Raw genomic sequence first — 22,545 nt, 5'->3', positions numbered from 1 at the left:
ATTGAGCTCCTAGAAGGCCTCGTGCTATATGGAGGTAGGCATGTACATATAAGGCACATTACCCCCTCTCTGTTGGTCAATGTGGGATGTTACAGCAAGAGGGTAAACCAATTCCCCTACACCCAGATGGATCTGCTCTCCATTGTGAGCGGTTAAACTAATTGCTCTCCACTGTGAGCGGGTAAACCAATTCCCTAACACCCATATGGGCAAGCTCTCCACTACGAGAGGGTAAACTAATTACCTGACACCCATCTTGGTAAACTCTCTAGTGCGAGAAGGCCACATAGGTCAAAAGGTCGAATGCTTGAATACCAACTAGGCAGCAAGTGATCAGGGGGCAACAGCCACTTTGCACTAAACAGTTCGCTCAGCCGACACTTCATCTCCAGCATCTCCGATCTTGGCAACTTCATCCTTGACTGCTCCATCTACAGCAGCTGAGAAATCAAACTCAAGCAGTTCCTCATTTTTGGCAAGCAGCTTAAACAAGGCAGCCCTAACTGTGGCCCATGCCACGCCACTTCCTCAGCCCATGCTGAGTTAATCATTGGCTTCAGTCAAGCCGAGCAGCACAAGCAATGGCCCCTACCACACTACCTTCTTGGTCCATGCCAAGCCGACTCCTGGCTCATACCAACCGACGTGCTGCACCACCCTGACGACTACCCCGTGGCAGCACCACCCAAGAAGAAGACAAGGAGAATTAAGTTTTTCTTACATAGGTGCGGCATGGAGAAGACAAAGAAATCAACGGAATAAGGTTCTTTGCACGGGCAAGAAAATAAGAATGTTAGGGAGGGAGAACAAATATCCTCTAGCTTTCTCTCTTTCTTGTATGGACAAATAATTGCCTTCCAAAGTTGATTTAATCTCATACTTAAGGTAGGCTTAAATAGGATTTGGAGGCGATTTATTTCCCTTTTTTAGAAGAATCTAATTCCAAGTCCAAGTGAGAATCTGCATCAAAGTTGGAGATCTCTACACTTGCTACCCTTTCCTACAAGTAGCCCAGCAGGTGTGGGGGCATTTGTGGAGCAAAAAATAATCAAGAAAAATATGGAGGCGACACATGGATTTTTGGGTTAAAAAGACAAGATTACCCTCGAGGCACATTGAGATTTCTACGCGCAAGCAGTGGGCAATCATCCCTCAATCAAGTCAAAAGTGCCCAAAATAGGTATTTATTCAAAACCTATTTCATCCATCCTCATCAAATCATTTCCACAAGGTAACCCCCAAATCATTCCTTTCTAATTATATTAATTAGCTAATTTATTGATTTATTACCTAATTAATTTATTAATTAGCTAACAAATCATGAATCTCACCCAAAAAACCATCCAAGTGGCTGGTCCTCCTCCTCCCTAAGGGGCCGGCCACACCCCTATATAAACACCCTCATTTTCTCCAAACCTAAGTTCTACACTCTTGTTAAATTCTCTAAATTCTCCAAACATTTTTTTCTTCTCAAAAGTCTAACTTTGGCATCGGAGGTTCTTCGGCCAAAGTCACCCATCCATTCATCGTGGGCGCATGAGGCTGTTGGCCTTGACTTAAGGTGTTGTTTTTTTGTAGGTGCAATTTTGTCCAAGAACAAGGAGGAAGAAATTTGCATCCACATTAGATATACGTTCTATGTTGGAGGTTCCAAGTAGGATATATATTAGGAAAATATAACCTTCGAAATATGCATGGTAATTCATAAGTAATTGGAAGAATTACGTAAGATTGTTAAGGTGACGGCTGAACCCTAAGGCTTTTACAAATTGATTTTCTTTAAATTGGTTTCTAATTAATTAATTTAATTGTTTTTAATTTAAGTTCGTTTTTATTATTTTAAATTCTAAAATCAACATTTTCCAAACTTTGTTTTAAATAATAAATTAAGAGTTGGTTTTAAACACAAATTATTCATTCAATCCATGTGGAAAACAATCTTGCTTGAGCCGTTTATACTACAACTACCTTGTTCTCCTGCAAGTATTTTTAAGTGTTTTTATTCCTACTTTTGCAGGTGGTAAAAACCCTATAAGTGTTAACATATTAACAACTCAAATACATATTCAATAATCCAATATATGAAAACCTTGATACTTACCAAGCATATGGAACAAGTCAAAAAATATCAAGCTTAGCGGAATCAAAGAGCTCATAGGCAAGAGATGGTTTCTCATCATTAATCTTGAGGGGTAAGACTAAGCTTATCAAAAATATAAGTGAAGAGATTAAGCTCATGAACCACAAATTTATAAAAGTATTAAAATCACAATTCGATAAACACAATGACAAACTAACCCGTAAAAACAGTAGCAGAAGAAGCCAAAGCAAAATTGTAAATAATGCACCTTCTCCTCTCTTGCAAAACCAAAAGTACTCAAACTAACAATAGGTCTTAATTCAATATTGAGTGTACATTTTCTGAGAGCAGTGACCACTATTTATAATAGATCAATCCTAATTGATTCTCCTATTAGAATCACTATAGGATACCAAATATGAATTCAAATCATATTTGAATTTCAATCCCACAAGAATTAGGATAGTTTTAAGCTTTCTAGCAAGACTTTTCAATGTCAATTGAAACACTACAACCGGCTATAATATTCAGTTTCATATACTCATATTTTAACATTCTCCCACTTGAGTATGAAACATATTAATCACATAGCCTTTCATATTCATAGAAGTGATCACCAAATCTTTTGGATAGCAAAAGTTTAACCTCACATACAACTTCCTTATGCATTTTTAAGTATGGAACTTAAGAATCTTTTCTGTTACATCGTAGAATTAACCCAAAAATCACAACATACTTAATTTGCACTTGGTAATTATGTGAACCAACTGATGTAGCAAAACCAAACCAATTTGCTCCCACTCATCTAGGCCATACTTCACACAACCAAGTTAAGTACAAGTTAATATCAACTGTATTAACTAACAGTCATTGCAATACACTGAACAACTTATCAGAATCCATATAAGGAACCAAATTCATATCCTTTTGAATGCTAACCGATATGATAGGATCCTTCTGCAGTTTCAATCCTATTCCTTAGCGATTCATATAATCCTTTTATCATATGACCTTCTATACTAGTTTGAATCAATCATACCAGCTGTCAAAATCACAACCCACTTACTATCATGCTCATATCCTTATATCTTATATTTTCCCACTTGAGCATGAACTAAGCTAAATTTTCGGCTTCACAAACTTTTAATAGAAGTGATCAATTTGATCAGTTAGTCTCATTGCATAAGAGATTCACATCACATACATTATATCTATACATTTCAAAATGCATAATCAAAGAAACATTGATGCGACCTATATGCAAATAGATTTCATGATCACATGCATCAAATTTGTATTTATAACAATGTGTTTTTACTTGACCAGAACAAACAGATAAATTAGTTTACTCCCACTATATCAAGTCAAGTTTAGTTCCAACAAATAGCACTAAACTTCGCATTACTTAAAACTAATTAATTAATATAAATAATTTAACCAGTTGCTTCAATAAAACCATAAATTGGTTTTTAAGCATTCAAGTTAAGTTTAGTTCCAACAAATAGCACTAAATTTCTCATTACTTAAACTAATTAATTAACATAAATAATTTAACTAGTTGCTTCAATAAAACCATAAACTGGTTTCTAAGCATCCAAATGAATTATAATGACCGGCCTAAATACTCTTAGCCTTATACTCACATTCGAACATATGATTCTCCCACTTGAGCATAAGTAAAAAGTACTGCACAACCAATAAATTAAGATACCGGAGATTTGAACCTATTGGTTCCCAATTCCTCACCAATTGCATAATCTCAATTTATTTATATACATATAAACCATTATGCAAACAGTCTATGTATCAAAAACAAAAAAAGTCTCAATCCATTCGGAAAAATTTATCTCACATAAACCCAAAATCACTAGTTTAAACAACGATCAAAATCAGAATAGCAAGCACAATATTTTTGCTTTCAATTTGATCCTAACTAGATCAATATCCATTGAGCAAGATCAACCAATCTTGATAATGTCTGGTTATATATCACAACAATATGTCTTGATTAAAACGAGATAATCAAGACCACTATTTTTTCTGGAGAACTCAAAATTCATCTTCCTCCCTATTTGCGATTTCAATCAAAACATAATGGCGGAAGGAAATCACAAATACACCTATACAATAAGCATGCAACTTATTCCATGATTTTCACAATACAATAAGCACATGCTTTCTTATGAATTCATGAATTAAATTAATATGCATTCGGCAATGTCAATTTGTGTTGTACAAAAATATTGACAACAACTCACATAAGCTAATTTGTTTCTCATCCCTGTATATGGATGATACAAACTAATTCTCAAAATTTATAGCTTGACCTATATAATCATACAAATAAATTTTTAAGGCTATGATTAATATATATAGCCACAAAATCTAATTTGGGTCAACTAATGAAAAATAAGATAATTACAAACTAAAACCCACATTACACCAATGTATACAGATCCACCATATATGCACAATAACGATTGTGGATGCAAATTTTCTCCTTCTCGATCTTGGACGATTTTGCACCTACAAAACAACTAGCACTTTAGGTTAAGGCCAAAAGCCTCACGCGCCCACGATGAATGGAGGGGGCTTTGGCCGAAGAACCTCTGATGCCAAAGTTAGAATTTTAGAGAGAAATAGTGTTTAGAGTATTTGGGATTTTTTGTAAGAGAATTGGACTTGGCTTTGTGGTGAGAATGAGAGTATATTTATAGGGATAGGAGGTGGCTAGGGTTTTTTGGGTTTGATTTAGGTTTAATTAGCCAATTTATTTGGCTATTAAACATAAAATGAATGTTTTGGTGGTTTTTGAATTTATTGTGTAATAAAAAGGAAGAAATGGTGAAAAAGGTAGAAAAAAGTGATGGATTAGGTTTTGAAATGGAGATAGCCGGTCATGTGGTGTTTTAGGGTTGAATTTGATGTATTTTGTGGTTATTTGGATATAATGGATGGTTTAATTGACAATTAATGGGTTAATTAGGCAATAAACCCATTAATTAGCCAATTAACATAATTTAAAAGGAATGTGTTTGGGAATTACCTTGTAGAAAGGATTTGATGAGATGGACTTTGAATTGTTACCTATTTTGGGCACTTCTGTCTTGGTTGAAAGAGGGTTGCCCGCTGCTTGCGCGTAGGAACCTCGTTGTACTGCAAGGGTATTTTTGTCCTTTTTGTCCGAAAATTCACGTGTCGCCCTGTGAATATTTTTGGCTCCACAACGATTGTAGCCAAAACATATTTCACACATGTATGTTCATTCATCTATTCATATATTTTCTTGTATGCATGCATCAATATGCAGAGAAACTTATGCAAGTTATATTTGATATAGATTTAATCGCATGCCCATAATTACAACGTCTATGCACAAATCGATAAGGAATCTGTCACATGCTTAAAAATGTAATAATACCGTAAGCCTCAAATTCCATCCCAAACTAATGTCAGCATAAAACCCAAAAACCAGTTAATGTATTCACAGTAATTGACATTCGAAAAATCTATGGATGCTCACATATTTATGTTTGCTTTATTACAAGAAAATTAAGCAACGCAAAACTGTTATTGATCTGTAATTAATCAAATGCCCAAATTGTATGGTGAATCAAACATGGAGATATCATGAGAGTTTTTTAAAACAATTAATGCACAAATGATATCTCCATATGCAGTGGCGAAGCCAGGAATTTTCTGGAGGAGGGGCGAAATATTCAAAAGAGGATTTGGACTATTCAAAATAGTCGAAGGAGGGTTTGAACAACAATATTATTTGAAGGATGATTTAGCACCGTTTCTCGTTGTATCGTCCTATTACTTAATTGTATAATTAGCAAAGTTTTAAAAGATGCTAAGCTCTAATCAAGCGATGGACATGACTTTACACTTAGGCGAGGGCGTAGGCAAATTTGAATAAATTTATTATATACCGTATAAATAATTGTCTATTTATTATATAGCTTATAATATCCAAAAAATATTTATTATAAAACATATAATATATAAAAATATTTACAAATTTTCTTTATTACTTTGTTGAATTTGATGGGAAGAGAAAGAAATAAAATAATGAGGAGTTCGTAATATTTTACAAATTATTTTTTGAAGCTTGTATAAATTTATAATGAATTTTAAGATAAATAATAGTGTCAAACAAATGGCTTAAAAATATTAAAAGAGTGGTCAAATAAAAATCTGACAATAATTAAAAAATAAAACAAAGCAGGTTAGGTGGTGCCAATTGATTGGCCAATATTTAAAAAAAAAAACAAATTGTAATTAAGAAAGGTCACGTGGGATGGGAGAGAGAGAAAGTCTCTCTCTTCTTCCTTTCTCTTCTTCTTCGTTAGAACCAGAGTTCCATAACTTATTTTCCTTTCTCCAGAAATTGCAAAATGCAGATCTTCGTTCCTCCTTTCTTTGGCCTATGTTTTTTTTTTTGTGGAAAATAAGAGAGCACGCGATCAGCCTGTGCTGGGATAGAGCAGGGACATCCAAAAGACCGAAAACCATACGGAATTTCATCACATTCGACGAGACCAGAGGGGCGGAACCACCACTCCTGGGCTTGATTTCCGGCGAGGGGAGGGGCGGCCGCCACTCCTCGCCCTCACGTAGCTTCGCCACTGTCCATATGCATACAGATTTCATTCATATATGCTATTATATATAAATCACAAAGCAATTGACATCCACTTTATATATGCATTTGTATTTGTTGCTTTATAATACATGTCGACTTGCATATGATATGCAGTCAAATCCATTCCAACCCAAACTTGATATAAATCAAATCAATTGAAAATCAGAAATTGAAAATAAGTTGTGCATGTGCCGCTCCCTACAATTATATATATCAATATTCATACATAAAACAAAACATAACCATTTATACATAGCGTTAGCATTCTTTTAAGGGAACTTTAACGAAAAGCTCCCGGTACTGTTCACTTTAAAGAAAAACCACATTTTTTCACTAAAAAGTCAATCTTGGTACTATTCACTTTACCCTTTATTTTGTCCTTATCGTTAAAACTCAACGTTTTCAAGTCATTTTCATTAGTTTTCCTTTCTGTTTGGGCCCAAAATAACAGTTTAGGCCGAATGTAGGGTCATTCTCGGCCCAGAAGGCCTTGCGGCAAGAATACCATTGATCGTTCAGTACGTGGGCCTCCAAACCTAGGTCGGCTAGGTCGTAACACAAGAGGTCGAATCCTAGTGCCATAAGGAGTCTCGGCAGGACCCGGAAGCGAATCTGACTCAGTTAAGGACTAGGTTCACAGTCCTAGTGAAGGTAGGACTGGTCGAGTTGATGCTGATCAGGGGAAGAAAACCTAGTCCGAGTAGGTCTCTAACTCGACCTTGGGGGGAGCCATTGCTATAAATAGAAGAGGTTGCACATCATTCGAAGCCCCCTGCAAATCAATACAAAATTGCCCTGCGCAAACTCTCACAACTTGTGATTTTTCTTTTTCCTTTTTCGCTGACACATCTTCCGTTGGCATCAACAGCACTGTGGAAGCAACCGGTGATATCTTAAGTCGGCATAGATAGCTCTGTCATCGTAGAATCAGTCGGTCTCGCAGTATCTTCCGTTGGCATCAACAGCACTGCGGCGAGAACGATTGATTACCTATCCAAGTCTCGGCCGAGAAGGGTTTCTAAATCCTTATTGGTCGAGGTCCTCTCATCAGCCTTCTCGGCGAAGTGAGGTGTTACAGTTATTACATTCGGCACATTGAAAGCCGAATTTGATATTGAACTTCGTAAGAATAGTAACCTTGTCTTCAAGTTCGAGAGCCCAAGAGGCCAAGACGTGTTCCTTTCTCGGTCGCAATCGCAAGACGCAGAAGTCAGTAGCACGACCCAACGCAACATCAACAAATTTACTCCTCGGCCGAGCTCGGCCGACGAGTTGGCACGCCCCGCATTCACCGAAGGACGTAGTTAGCTCATTAATTACTCGGCCTGCGCGCCACGTAGGCTTGGTAGTTTCTAGGGTCAACATTTTGGCACGCCCGGTGGGACCCAGTGCTAAACTACGAAGTTCATGCCAATTGAAACACGATCGGTAAAAAAGAAAACAGCTATGGGAAAGTCGACATCCAATTTGCCGAGTCAGAGCATAGGACAGAGTGTGCCACAGGCGCAGAATCCCCTTAGCACTACGACACCTGAGTCCACGAGTGCGACTCGCCGAGAGAGAGAAGTTAATCTCGGCGGTCAACTCCGTGGTTTAGAAATCCCTAACAGAAACACATGCGTTCTCAATGAAGGGATAGTAGAGGAGTGTGACGAGGATGGTGGTGAAGGATCTGACCCACCAACGAGGTCGTTTCTCCGAAAGTGACTAGACGAGCAGTCTCGGTCAGTCGAGCAGACGTTCAGCCGAGGCATTGACAAGCTGCATGACGCGATACTCAGTTCCAATGATCAACAAACCAGGCTACTCGAAATGCTGGTTAGTAAAGTTGGTGGCAGCAGGCCTTTCGATCTTCTCCAACATTGTCCACCAGGAAACAACCCGGTGCCGATTGTACCGGGCGAGCCTATTCCTGCTCCGCTCAAACCAATTATTGGAAAAAGGAGGAGGGTCGAATAGTAGGTCAGACGGGACCGACCAGAGGATCGAAGCAACACCTGTTGATATGACCGAAGTTCAGCGGATAATCGACTTGGCCATGAAGAAAGGGCCGAAGTTTCCCAAGTTTATTCATCCGTACCCAGCTTACGTGGAAACATTTGGATACCCGAAGGGTTTCAAGATCCCAGATTTTAGTCTTTTTACCGGTGAATCGTCCCTGTCCTCGTTGGAGCACGTGGCCCGTTTCACCGCGCAATGCGGAGATGTTAATAGTGATTTCCATAAGTTACGGCTGTTCAACTTTTCATTGACTGGCTCGGCATTTGCCTGGTACATCAATCTCCCTCCTAATTCCGTCCAAAACTGGGAGGAGTTGGTCGAGAAATTCCACGAGCAGTTTTATCGGCCGGGGATGGAGATGTCGGTCTCTTCATTAGCACGAATGGCTCAAGCATCTGATGAATCACCAATGGATTATCTTACCAGGTTCAAATCAGCTAGGAATTGGTGCCGAGTGCCTTTACCCGAAGTCGAATTTGTTAGGCTTGCTTTGAACGGCCTTGACGTCGAATACAAAAAGAAATTCTTGGGGGCAAATTTTCGGGATATGTACGAATTAGCCCAACATGTTGAGCAGTATGATTATTTGCTCCGCGAGGAAAAGACTTCGAAGACTCCAACTCGGGGAACAATTTACAAGAACCCTACTGTCAATTATGCATCAACCGAGGATGAATGCGTTAGTGTGGATGCGGCTGAGATAGTGATAGATAAGCCATACGTTTGCAAGGCATTGATTCAGGTTGATTCTAGAGAAGCCAAAAGTCGCTCGGCCACTTAAGGAGCATTGAAACCGTCAAAGGTTTATACTTTTGATATTACCAAGGCCGATGTAATTTTTGACCAACTGTTATCAGCAAGAATCATTAAGCTTCGGCCTGGTCATAACATTCCTAAGGCCGAAGAGCTTAAAGGAAATGTGTATTGCAAATACCACAATTCAAGCAAACATACGACAAACAATTGCGTTGTATTTCGCGATAACGTCCAAAGCTGGATTGATAATGGCAAACTGAAGTTTCCCGAGAAGAGGATGAGTGTTGATACTGATCCGTTCCCCACGGCAACAGTAAATATGGTCGACGCGTACCTACCCAAGGACAAAGGGAAAGGCAAGGCCGAAGTGGTTGAGACACAACGCCCGCGGAATCAGAATTTTCGGCCACGGTTCATGGCCGATTTTCGTTCAAATAAACCACCTACGGCTTTAACGGGGCCCGTTATTGTCAAACCTATGATGGATTACAGCACCGACGAAGACAGTGGGACGGCGGTTTTGTGCAGGAAATGTAGAGCGAAGGTTGATAGTGAACCAGAGGAGAAGCCCTCTTCGCAACCTGTGGCCGCAACTCGGCAAAGGGTAGCCAATGAAGGCCAACACCCCGGGGTTTTTGGGAGGCTCGGTCCTAAAGTACGGATGGAAGAGACACCCCCGGTCAGGCGACGCCTCGATTTTGATGCTTCATTCTATGACGATGATTACTATAAGCGTAATTCTAGCAGTTCAGAATCATCGCGGAGCCAAAAGACCTTTAAGCCTCCCGAGCCTAGAGATCAACGTTGGTATACATACCATTCTTCGAAGGGCGTCTACACCGCGTTGTCCAAATCTCAGAAATGCCGGCATCAACGGATAGATTGCATGGCTCGCCGACGAGCAGCCCAATAAACTTTGGCCCCTAAGTGGCGGCCGAATGACACAGTTGCCACTGATGATGAGCGACCACCTCCAGCAATTATGACAGAGTTGGCTCAGGGGAAACGGCTGGTCGATCAAGATGTCGATACCATGTTTAAAGAAGCTGATAAACGGATCAAACTTCTCATTCGACCAGGGGAAATGAAGGCACGCCTTGAACATTTCAGGCAAGAGGCCGAAAGCAAATTATCCCCGCTGGCTATATAAGAACCTTTGGTCAAAATTCGACGGAATTTGCATCCCCCGTTCCTTGGGGAGTCTTTGGAGTATATGCGAGAGTTTCATAAGAAACATTCGGCCAACGATCTGTATGGTTTGCCGAAGGCATGCCAGGACACCATTGATCTGGTCCTGACTTGTCCGGATGCTGAGCGGATCATCCAGAATACCTCAGATCCAGGATTGAAAGTAAGGTTCCAGCACATACGAGAAACCCGTGTCCTTGGATTTGAAGTCGACCCGTACACCGATATCAATGCAGCCGACCTTCCTTTCTCGCTGGAGGACCTTCAGTATTTACGATATCACTTTGAAGTATTTTCGGCGGTTTCTCTCTTCGGCCTTACGACCGATGAAATCGCACGTATTGCCCGTCTGGATGCTTATCTCGACACTAGGGATGCTCGGCTATATTACCAGGAGCAGGTTCAGGTCCTGATCCCAAGTACATTGTCAATCTCAACCCTACCTGAGGCGGTCACGCAGAACCAACAAGTCGTCGAAGCAGCTCCGCCGAGTGATGTTATTGAAGAAGGGACAGAAGAGTCTCGTTGTCCGACTTTGGCGACAACTAAGTCCGTAGTCGCCGATCAACCGAACGAGGAGGGTCTTGACCAGATGGGCCCGTCAGTCCTGGACAATATGGAAATCAGTATGGTCCATGTGTTACCTGCCGATTTTCAATCAAGCACGGCTCAACCAAATTTCCTTGATGGAGATGTGGTTGCCGAGGAACCCGGCCATGTTGATTTTGTATCGATTGCTGAAGGTGAGTCAACAACAAAAGATGATAGTCTAAAGGCCGCTTTGGCCGAATTGTTCCCTCGTTCATCGTCGGCCAAGCTCCACCATTTAAAGCCATTGTATGTGACGACCCACATCGAGGGATATCCAGTTTCTAAAGTTTTTGTCGACTGTGGAGCTACCGTCAATATCATGCCTCTGAACATCATGAAGGCCTTACGCCGTTCAAATGACGAGCTTATTCCGTCAGGAATCACAATGAGTAGTTTTGTCGGTGACAAATCCCACACCAAAGGTGTACTTCCGTTAACTGTGAATATTGCCGGTCGCACCCACATGACCGCCTTTTTCGTGGTTGATTCCAAAACCGAGTATAATGCACTACTCGGCCAAGATTGGATTCATCAAACCAGTTGTATTCCTTCCTCATTGTACCAAGTGCTTGTCTTTTGGGACGGCAAATCGGTCATTGTTCATCCGGCCGATAGCCAGCCCTTCGAAGCTAACATGATCCAAGCACGGTATTATGACGATCACGTCGGCTACATTACTTTGCAAGGCTTCAATGAAGAGGGACGGCCGACTCGGATTTCCGTTCAGAAAGCTATCGAGGTTGGCGCCGAGACTGTCCAGCAGGATTCGGCGAGACTCGGATTAGCTAACTTTCTCCCCAAAGCTGATGTTTGACACCGATCGGGAAGCACGTAGGGCCGTGGTTTCATCTACTATGGAACAACTGCTGGCCCATTGGTATACGATATCTAAACAACCAAATTCGGGCGTCAACCTCGTCGAGTTCCTTGCTGAGGGAGATAATGGGCCTGTATTATCTTTTGATAAAATTCGAGCCGCCCCGGCCGAGCTCGAGGATCATCGGCCCCTCGTTAAGGACCCTTTAGAAAAAATTAATGTTGGGACGGCCGATGACCCACGGCTTTTGTTTATTAGTGCTTTACTTCCCCAACGAATGAAAGACGAGTTTCGTACCTTGCTTACGGAATTCAAAGATTGTTTTGCTTAGAGTTATCATGAAATGCCCGGCTTAGATCGTACTCTGGTCGAGCATGAATTACGTATTAAGCCCAGATTTAAACCTTTCCGTCAGCCACATCGTCGATTCTCGACCGAAGTACAACTCAGTATCAAGGACGAACTAGTTCAGCTTTTGAAAGCCGGATTCATTCGGACAGCTCGATATGTCGAATGGCTGGCGAATATCGTTCTTGTATTAAAGAAAAATGGTGCACTGCGCATCTGCACCGATTTTCGAAATCTGAATCTGGCAACTCCCAAAGATGAGTATACAATGCCGATTTCAGATCTGTTAATCGATGCCGCGGCCAATCATGCGATCTTATCCTTTATGGATGGACATGCCGGGTACAACCAAATATTTATTGCCGAAGCCGATGTGCACAAAATTGCTTTCCGTTGCCCGGGGGCACTCGGCACTTACGAATGGGTTGTCATGCCATTCGACCTCAAGAATGCCGGCGCCACGTACCAATGGGCGATGAACACCATCTTCCATGAGTTAATTGGCACCATCGTCGAAGTTTACATCAACGATGTTGTCGTCAAATCTAAGCGCCGACAGACACATCTGGACGATTTCCGACAAGCTTTCCTTCGCATGCGTCAGCACAACCTCAAGATGAATCCTGCCAAGTGTGCCTTCGGTGTATCGGCCGGGAATTTTCTTGGTTTCCTCGTACATCATCGTGGGATTGAAGTCGATGAAAATAAGGCACGCGCAATCATCACTGCCCCACCCTCAACGACGAAGAAACAGCTCCAGTCTTTACTCGGACAGATCAATTTCCTCCGCCGATTTATTGCCAACTCGGCAGGAAAAATGAAAGCGTTTTCCACACTCTTAAAACTCAAGGACTCAGATAAATTTGTGTGGAACGACGCGCAGCAGGTGGCGTTTACGCAAATCAAAGTCTCCCTCAAGAACCCGCCTGTCTTGGTTCCTCCCCGGCGCGGTAAGCCTCTTAAGCTCTATATCTCGGCGGCCGAAGAATCCATCGGCTGCCTCCTCGCGCAAGATAACGACGCCGAACGGGAACAGGCTGTTTTTTATCTCAGCCGCAATCTCAGTCGACCAGAGATCAATTATTCAGCCGTCGAGAAGCTGTGCCTAGCCGTTTTTTTCGCCGTTTCCAAGCTTCGGCATTATATGCTCCCATCGGTTACCCAGGTTATTGCGCAGACCGACGTCATCCACTACATGCTCACTCGACCGATCGTAAAAGGCCGCATTAGGAAATGGACCATGGCACTGTCCGAGTTTAGCTTGCAATATGTAGCTCAGAAAGCCGTCAAGGGCCAAGCATTGGCTGATTTCCTTGCTCAACATCCCTCCCCATACGGTTTTGGGGGCAACGACGTTGACATCGGCATGGTTCAGACGCGCGACAACCACTGTACGATGTATTTTGACGGCCCCAGTACGTTATCTTCGGCGGGCGTGGGAATTGTCATTCAATCCCTGAATCACGATCGTTGGTTCTTTTCGCTTAAGTTGGACTTCGACTGCACCAACAATCAGGCCGAATATGAAGCCCTAATCATCGGCCTTGGAATTCTCCATGACCTGGGGGCAACCCGCGCCCTCGTCCTCGGTGACTCCGAGCTTGTGATTAACCAACTTAATGGTTCCTTTCGTTGCATGAGTTGTACCCTGGCACCTTACCATATGGTCGCCAGCTATTTGGCCGAATCCTTCGACGGTATTACATTTCAACATATTTCCCGGTGTCATAATACCGACGCGGATGAATTGGCTCAAATTGCCTCCGGCGCACAACTCCTGGGGGGCAAACTAGGCCAAGAGATACTAGTGATACGGCAGTTATACCCAGCCTTGGTTAACTAGCAAATCCTCCGACGGGACGACGTGATACGCACCAGGGTTATGTCCTTACCTTCGTTGTTAGATCGGCAGGACTCTGTCGAGATTTGCACGACTGAGGTGATACCGGATGATTGGAGAACACCCATTATGCAGTACCTGGACAATCCTAACGGGAAACATAGTCGCAGGACACGGGTTCACGCCACGAACTATGTCACGTACCAGAACGAGTTATACCGAAAGGGTGAAGATGGTTTGTTATTACTATGCCTCGGCCCCCAAGAGAATGCTCGGGCGATCGCAGAGGTTCATGAAGGGGTATGCGGAGCTCATCAATCCGGACGGAAAATGCGATGGCTACTCCGACGACACGGCTATTTTTGGGCGAGAATACTGAAAGATTGTATCGAGTTTGCACGAGGATGCATACAGTGCCAAATCCATGGGCCTATACAAAGGGTCCCGACCAAGTCACTACATTCGGTCATTAAGCCGTGGCCGTTTAGAGGATGGGCCATGGACGTAATCGGCAAAATCACTCCGACTTCTGGAGCTGCTAAGCATGCATGGATAATAGTCGCGACTGATTACTTTACTAAATGGGTCGAAGCAAAATCATATGCCGAGTTAACATCTAAAGAGGTTTGCGACTTCGTGAAGGAACACATTGTGACCCGGTTCGGTGTACCAGAAACGATCATAACCGACAATGGAACAATCTTCATAGCCGAAAGGTTTAAAGAATACACGGTAAATTTGAAAATTCGGCTGGAACAGTCCACACCGTATTATCCACAAGCGAATGGGCAGGCCGAGGCAAGTAATAAAGTGTTGATCGGCATCCTCGAAAAAATAATAAAAGAAAGACCTGGCATGTGGCATTTGAAGTTGAACGAGGCATTATGGGCATACCGAACGACGCCCCGGTCGGCGACCGCGACAACCCCATACGCATTAACCTACGAACACGATGCAATGTTACCAGTCGAGTTGAGCATAAATTCGTTGCGATTAATTGAACAAAGTAGTTTGTTTAGCGCCGAATATAATCAGTCCATGAGACAGGAACTAGAAGATTTGGAAGAAGCGCGGCTTGACGCTTACAACTTGTTGGTGGCACAAAAACAGATTGCTGAGCGGGCCTATAATCAAAAGGTGCGACAGAAAACATTCGGCGAGGGTGAATTAGTGTGGCAAACGGTGTTGCCCGGAGGGCTAAAAGATCCTAGGTTCGGCAAGTGGTCGCCGAATTGGGAAGGGCCGTTCATTGTGCATAAAGTATACGGAAAAGGGGCGTATCATCTTAAAGACCGAACCGGTGTAGTTCACAGATTACCGATCAATGGGAAGTTTTTGAAGAAATACTATCCGGTCACATGGGAAATGCGGGAATAGAAAACCAGTCCATTACGATTGATAAGCATTTACAAATAAGTGGGTCGATTGGTTTACATTCAAAGTCGTTCAATAAGAGGAGGGTAGAAGAGTGCTGAGCAGGGCCTTCAATTCCAACCACCGCACGTCGGCCATGATAACTTCGGCCTGCCGATTCTTTTTATCCAGCTTCAGCTGCTCGACCCGTTTTTTGGTTGCCGCATACTCAGTTAGGCGATCCTTGCCGCCTGACTCAAAGTCTTTAGCGAGCTCGGAAGCAATGGCCGACCGACGTTTTGCTAGTGCGGTCAGCTGACGGTCGAGCTCGGCTAACGCTTCTCCTTTTGCCCGTAGATCGTCGATCTTCGGACGGAGGGTGTCTTGAACGGCCATTGCGGCTTGTAGGTACTGTTCGGCCTTTAGAGCGGTCTGGAAGATACTAAATGTCTCCCGAACACGCTCCAAGGCAGACGATGCCCGAACTATGGCATCTCCGCTCAGGCGACCGTCGGCTCCAAGGTCGTTCAGGCATACGTCGAGTAGATCAAGACCGTTGCGCTCAAGTACTTGCGATGTTGAAAGCGACAAGACTTCTCGCAACTGGGTAAGGGCGCTTGGATCGGCAGTTTTAGTTGTAGCAGCCGAAGGACCGGACTCTGCAGTTGTGCTGGAGAGTAGGGCTTTGAATTCGACCTCCCATGAAGCCTGCACATACAAATCAGGTTAAGTTTAAAAGAAGTCATGACAAGAATAGCAAGAAGGTTTCGTGTTTTTTAACCTGCCGAGATGAGACCTCGGCCATGTCTCCAGGATCGTTGCTCGAACCTAAAGAACTTAATGGCCGAGCCCAGTGTTTCAGATTGCTTCTCAGTTCACGCGGTCGATGGAGATTATCTACGTTTGATGGCCACTGAGGCGGCCAAGAAATGTAGATAACGCCCTTCAGCGCGAAGAATTGTCGGTGAAAAGAATGTACAGGCACCTGACATTTAGTATTTTCCTCGTTTAGAATTCTAGAAAAAAAGCAATCAAGGAAAGATGGTCGAAGGTACTTACGAAGGTCGAGGTAACCTCTTGTGGAGGAATATGGAAGCCCTGGTCTTGGGGATGAACGGGCGATTCCGCCGTTGCCTCGGGTTCCTCGAGCGGGCGTTTGCCACGGTCTGCTGCAGATGGGCCGACCGGGGCAGCCGTTTCGAATGAGGCAGGGACATCCTGGTCCTGAGAATGAGCGAGGGGTTCAGCCACCGCCGTCGGTTCCTCGACCGGGCGCTTTCCACGATCAGCCGTGGAGGGGCTGGTTTGAACCACCATCTCAGACCTTGGGAGAGGTTGCCGACGAGAGTGAGGACGATCTGCCAGCGGGACCTCGTCGCTCCCCTCACTCTCTTCCAGAATGAAGACCGAGGGTTTTGGATTTCCAAGGGTGGTTCCCTCGGTCGCAGAAACCATTTTTTTTTAGCAGGTGTTTCCTCGACGGAGGGAGGCACAACTGGTGTACCAGTCCCAGAGATAGGCTGCGTTCGAACTGTCGCAGCGGCCGGGGCGGGCTGTTTCTCGATCGAGGGTTGAACAACGGCAGGAGAAGGGGAAACACTGGGAGTCGTCGCCCTTGTAGTTTGGCTGGAGATGACGTGGATCTCCCGTGTGCCCTTCTTGGCCAGCTGTTTTACCCGCTTGGCAGGCGGCGGAGGTTCGACGACCGGTTCGGCCTCTTGGCGAGGGCGTTTGGTCAACACGGCCCGACCAGCAGCCTTATCCCTTTTAACCACGGCCAATTTTTTCTCGACCGTGGCCGCGGCGAGAGCCTCTGTTTTTCTCGAAGGCCGACTACCTGAGAAGATAAAAGCAAGTCAGCAAGGTAGATCAGTAGTTCAAAATTGAAAGAAAAAGGTAGAAATAAACCATTACCTTGGGTTTGGGGGGCAGAAGACTTTTTAGGTCGACCACCAAAAAGTGTGTCCACAATGGTATCGACCGAGACCCCAAAAAACCGTTGGGTATAACTGTCCCACCAATCACCGAAGGTGTCGGTGCAAAGGGTTTCTGGAGTGGCCGGTCGAAGGTGAAATTTCTGGCACCGTTCCTGGAACTCCTTCTTGGCGTCGGCACACTCCTTCTCTGATGAGCCAGGTTCGCGTCCTCGACTTAGGACGGACCGAGAGGAGAGAAGGGGGACTGGGCAACCTTGGAGGTAACCAAGCTGCCGAACAAGGAAGTTGGGATGATACACTTCCCAGCCCGCTCGTTTTCCATCGCAGCCGAGGGGGAGGTCGCGAGCAAGCACGAATGACCCCCAGGACTGACGAAGGTCGACGTCTTCATCTGCGCTCCACGCCGATATAGGTAGCCTGACCGAGGAAGGATATTCCCGACGACGACATATCAGGAACTCATCGTTGGAGAGATCGTCGAGGGCGAAAAAGAATTTAAATATTTCTTCGGCTCGGTGAGGGGGTATTGGTCGAGAGGCCAGCTGAGGTCCAAGCGCCTCTGTGGGTGAGAAATCGACGATGGCGGGCCGAAGGGAGGCGAAATACACTTGGAGCCAGAGTTGGAAGACCCAGAGAGGACCATTCTGGTATGGGTCAATTTTGTGCAGGGTCGTCTCAGCCAGGCAACGGAAGAGATGGGCCAAGATGTTGGGGCCAAGTGCCAGGACGTGACCGCTAGCCAGGGCCTCGGCCACTGGCATATTCTCGACCAGGCATTTGTTCGATTTGGTACAACAAATGTACTTGTTGTACCAGTAGAAAAGGAAAGCTTCATGTTCCCCTTCCCGCATGGCCTCTTCTCCTCGGCCAGCGAAATGGAGATAGAGGGTGTTGTAGTTGAAGAAGTTCTTGTGGAGTTTCTGAACGTCTTCTTTTGAGGGGATATGACCCTCACGGCTCAACGTCTCAAAAGCCCGTCGGTCGAAGAGCGTCTTCAAGTCGAGATTCGACCGATATCCGGAGAGGGCAGCATCGATGGGGATTCCAGTTGCTGAAGTCCCCAAGATAGCAGTAACATCAAGAATGGTGGGGCCGATAGGACCAAGAGGGAGAACCATGGTGTTGGTGGCCGAACACCAGAAGCATAGGGCGGCTAGGAGAAGCTCTTTGTCGAGAACGATGTCCATAGACGAAAGAAGAATGGCGTCGTAAATGCCGAGGACTTTCCATTGCTCGCCGAAGAGCTTCTCCATTCGAACGACCCAGGCTGCCCAGGTTGTAGTGGTCGAAGGCCAGGAGCCTTGGGGTTTCGCTGCCTCCCATCTTGACCATTCAAACCCTTGGAACAAGGGTGACAAGCAGTGTTCCTGGAGAAGCTCGGTGATAGTTGATGGTACGGTTGCTTTGAAGAGAGGGCCCAGGATTGGTGAATGGTGCTCATGTCACTTTCAAACCGTATAGTTTTGATTGAGCTTCGGTCAAGAATTTTTTGGCACTGGTCGCATTCCTTGGAGAATTTGGAAATAAAGGAAGCCATTGTAGGAAGATTGAAAAGCACGACGCGAATGGAGTTTTTCTGGGTTTGGAAATCTGAAAACAAAGATTTGAAGACGAAGACTTGAAAAAGAAAGGTGCTGGAGAATAAGAGCGAGAGTTTTTCAGAAAGTTTTGGGAGCGTAAAGTGCGAATGAGAGATTTTCAGTATTTATAGGCTTTTGGCAGGAAGGGTAATCGTTTGAAATTCAAAACAAAGGGGCCAAATCGACCGAAAGAATCGTTGATCATGATGAACATTTGGGAAATGCAGTTGAGAAGACCGAAGGTTTCAGATATTGGGGGCGCACGATTGCGTGTGACGGCGAAATTAATGGCGGAAGACGTTTCGACGCCTGCACGATGACAAGTGGGCTCACGAACTGAGAAAGTGGCTCGCGGATTGAGATAGTGGTCATAATGTCGACGGTTCAGGCAGCCGCACGCCTTGGACGTCATAATTGGGGTTGGCCGTATTAAAGGACGCCATGTGGCAAGTTTGGTTAGCAGGATCAAGATCGTGCAATCGTGTTCAATAAATGTGCCTTGGAACTCGGGCATTAGGGTTCTGGGTGGTAGATTCGCTTCTTCAAGGCCGAAACTCGGCCAAAGAACTCAGGCCGAGGGCCTCAGAAGCGAGGGGGCAATGTTTGGGCCCAAAATAACAGTTTGGGCCCAATGTAGGGTCATTCTCGGCCCGGAAGGCCTTGCGGCAAGAATACCATTGATCGTTCAGTACGTGGGCCTCCAAACCTAGGTCGGCTAGGTCGTAACACAAGAGGTCGAATCCTAGTGCCATAAGGAGTCTCGGCAGGACCCGGAAGCGAATCTGACTCAGTTAAGGACTAGGTTCACAGTCCTAGTGAAGATAGGACTGGTCGAGTTGATGCTGATCAGGGGAAGAAAACCTAGTCCGAGTAGGTCTCTAACTCGACCTTGGGGGGAGCCATTGCTATAAATAGAAGAGGTTGCACATCATTCGAAGCCCCCTGCAAATCAATACAAAATTGCCCTGCGCAAACTCTCACAACTTGTGATTTTTCTTTTTCCTTTTTCGCTGACACATCTTCCGTTGGCATCAACAGCACTGTGGAAGCAACCGGTGATATCTTAAGTCGGCATAGATAGCTCTGTCACCGTAGAATCAGTCGGTCTCGCAGTATCTTCCGTTGGCATCAACAGCACTGCGGCGAGAACGATTGATTACCTATCCAAGTCTCGGTCGAGAAGGGTTTCTAAATCCTTATTGGTCGATGTCCTCTCATCAGCCTTCTCGGTGAAGTGAGGTGTTACAGTTATTACATTCGGCACATTGAAAGCCGAATTTGATATTGAACTTCGTAAGAATAGTAACCTTGTCTTCAGGTTCGAGAGCCCAAGAGGCCGAGACGTGTTCCTTTCTCGGCCGCAATTGCAAGACGCAGAAGTCAGTAGCGCGACCCAACGCAACATTAACAAATTTACTCCTCGGCCGAGCTCGGCCGACGAGTTGGCACGCCCCGCATTCACCGAATGACGTAGTTAGCTCATTAATTACTCGGCCTGCGCGCCACGTAGGCTTGGTAGTTTCTAGGGTCAACACTTTCTTTTAAGCCGTCAGAAAAGACTAAGCATATTTGCTTCATCATGACAATCGATGAGACTCAACATGTACAACAATCCTGAATCATATATGCTCATAAGTTCAAAATTTGGCTTAACCAATGCTAATGGCAAAGCAGATACATGCACCAGCACACCATGCATCCATGTGTATATATATTGAAATAGATTCGTGTTTGTGCTTCTTTATACTTGGAAGCCCTTTGATATTATATAATATAATTTTTATATATTATATAATATCCAGCAAAATATAATCGATGCACGACACTCATGACATAGTATAACAAATGTTCAAAACTGAGCAAAAAGGTTTTGCTAAAAAAGAATTCCAGATAAAACCTTAGGAAAGCCCTACAGATTTCCTCACAATCAAAATTTGATCCTTGCTAATTAACCATCACATCTTTTACTGTTTTAATGTCAAAACTTTTAATTTGAATTCAAGAGCAACAATCTTAGGCTCTAATACCACATGTAAGATTAAACATATCAAAAATATAAGTTAAGAGATTAAGCTCATGAACCACAAATTTATACAAGTATTAAAATCACAATTCGATAAACACAAAGACAAACTAACTGTAAAAACTATAGAAGAAGAAGCCAAAGCAGACTTCTAAACAGTGCACCTTCTCCTCTCTTGCAAAACCAAAAGTACTCAAACCTACAATAGGTCTTAGTTCAATATTGAGCGTAAGTTTTGTAAGAGCAGTGGCCACTATTTATAATATATCAATCATATTTTATTCTCCTATTAGAATCACCATAGGATACCAAATATGAATTCCAATCATATCTTAATTACAATCCCACAAGAATTATGATAGCTTTAAGCTTTCTAGCAAGACTATTCAATGTCGATTGAAACACTACAATCGACTATAATATTCAGTTTCATATACTCATTTTCTAACAGACAAGGGCGAAGCTACATAGGGGCAAGGAGGGGCGGCCGCCCCTCCCCTCGCGGAAAATAAGTCCAGGAGCGGTGGTTCCGCACCTCTGGTCTCGTCGGAAGTTCTGGGTTTATTGCAGTTCTGGTTTCCCTGTTGATGCGCAGCTCTGCTGTGCGGGAGGGTTTTAAGTATTTTTCAAAAGGCCAGAACAAAACAACGTCATATAGGTCTTGGTTCATTTTTTTTTTTTAGAATTCCCATTAGTGGGACGGCACCGTTTCATTGGCTAGTTAAAATAAATAAATAATTGAAGGAACGCTCACTCATCTCACCACGTGCTGCCCACTTTCGAATCCAATCAGATAGCAGCAGCAAGAAGCTGCCCCCAAAATTGGAATTTAATCTTTGCCCTTTCAAAAAGTCAAAAGATCTCTCCAAACCACAAACTGTAAATATATATGCCTATATGGGTTCCAGCTTCCAACTCGTTACAGGAAAGGAGATTTTATTCAAAAAAGAAAAGAAAAAGTGAAGTGTTACTTTTGAGAGAATTATTTCAAATTTGGAACTTCATTCATACTAACATATGCACTGACTACTAGTTTGTCATTCTAAATAGTTCAAACTTGAATAACACAATACATTTTGAAACTTTCAAGATTTTGAGATATATTCCTAGTTCTATTTCAATTTCAATTTTGAGACAATGTGTGTTGTTTTATCCTATATTTCGGGCACATTGAAGAACCTCTCCATATACAATAAGGATGGTTATATTTGCATCAGGAGTCGTATGGATACATTGTCCGGCAGCCGGACAAGAAATTTCTACCTTAACAGCGGATGGAAAATTTGCAAATTAATCACTAAATTTCAGACACCTACTTTCTTATTGAAAAAGGATTGGGCTAGGATATTATTTTAGGTTATCCCCTTCCAAAAATATTGATAT

At 43.7% G+C, this 22,545-nt stretch overlaps 1 pseudogene; it reads right to left on the bottom strand.

The window, feature by feature from the left end:
• LOC114819818 (probable E3 ubiquitin-protein ligase BAH1-like 1) overlaps window positions 1–22,545 on the bottom strand; it is a 40,480-nt pseudogene that overhangs the window by 3,085 nt on the left and 14,850 nt on the right.

The sequence above is a fragment of the Malus domestica genome, chromosome 11, assembly GCF_042453785.1.
Source record: "Malus domestica chromosome 11, GDT2T_hap1".
In the NCBI taxonomy this organism is placed as follows: Eukaryota; Viridiplantae; Streptophyta; class Magnoliopsida; order Rosales; family Rosaceae; genus Malus; species Malus domestica.
This window is presented reverse-complemented; position numbering and strand designations above follow the sequence as displayed.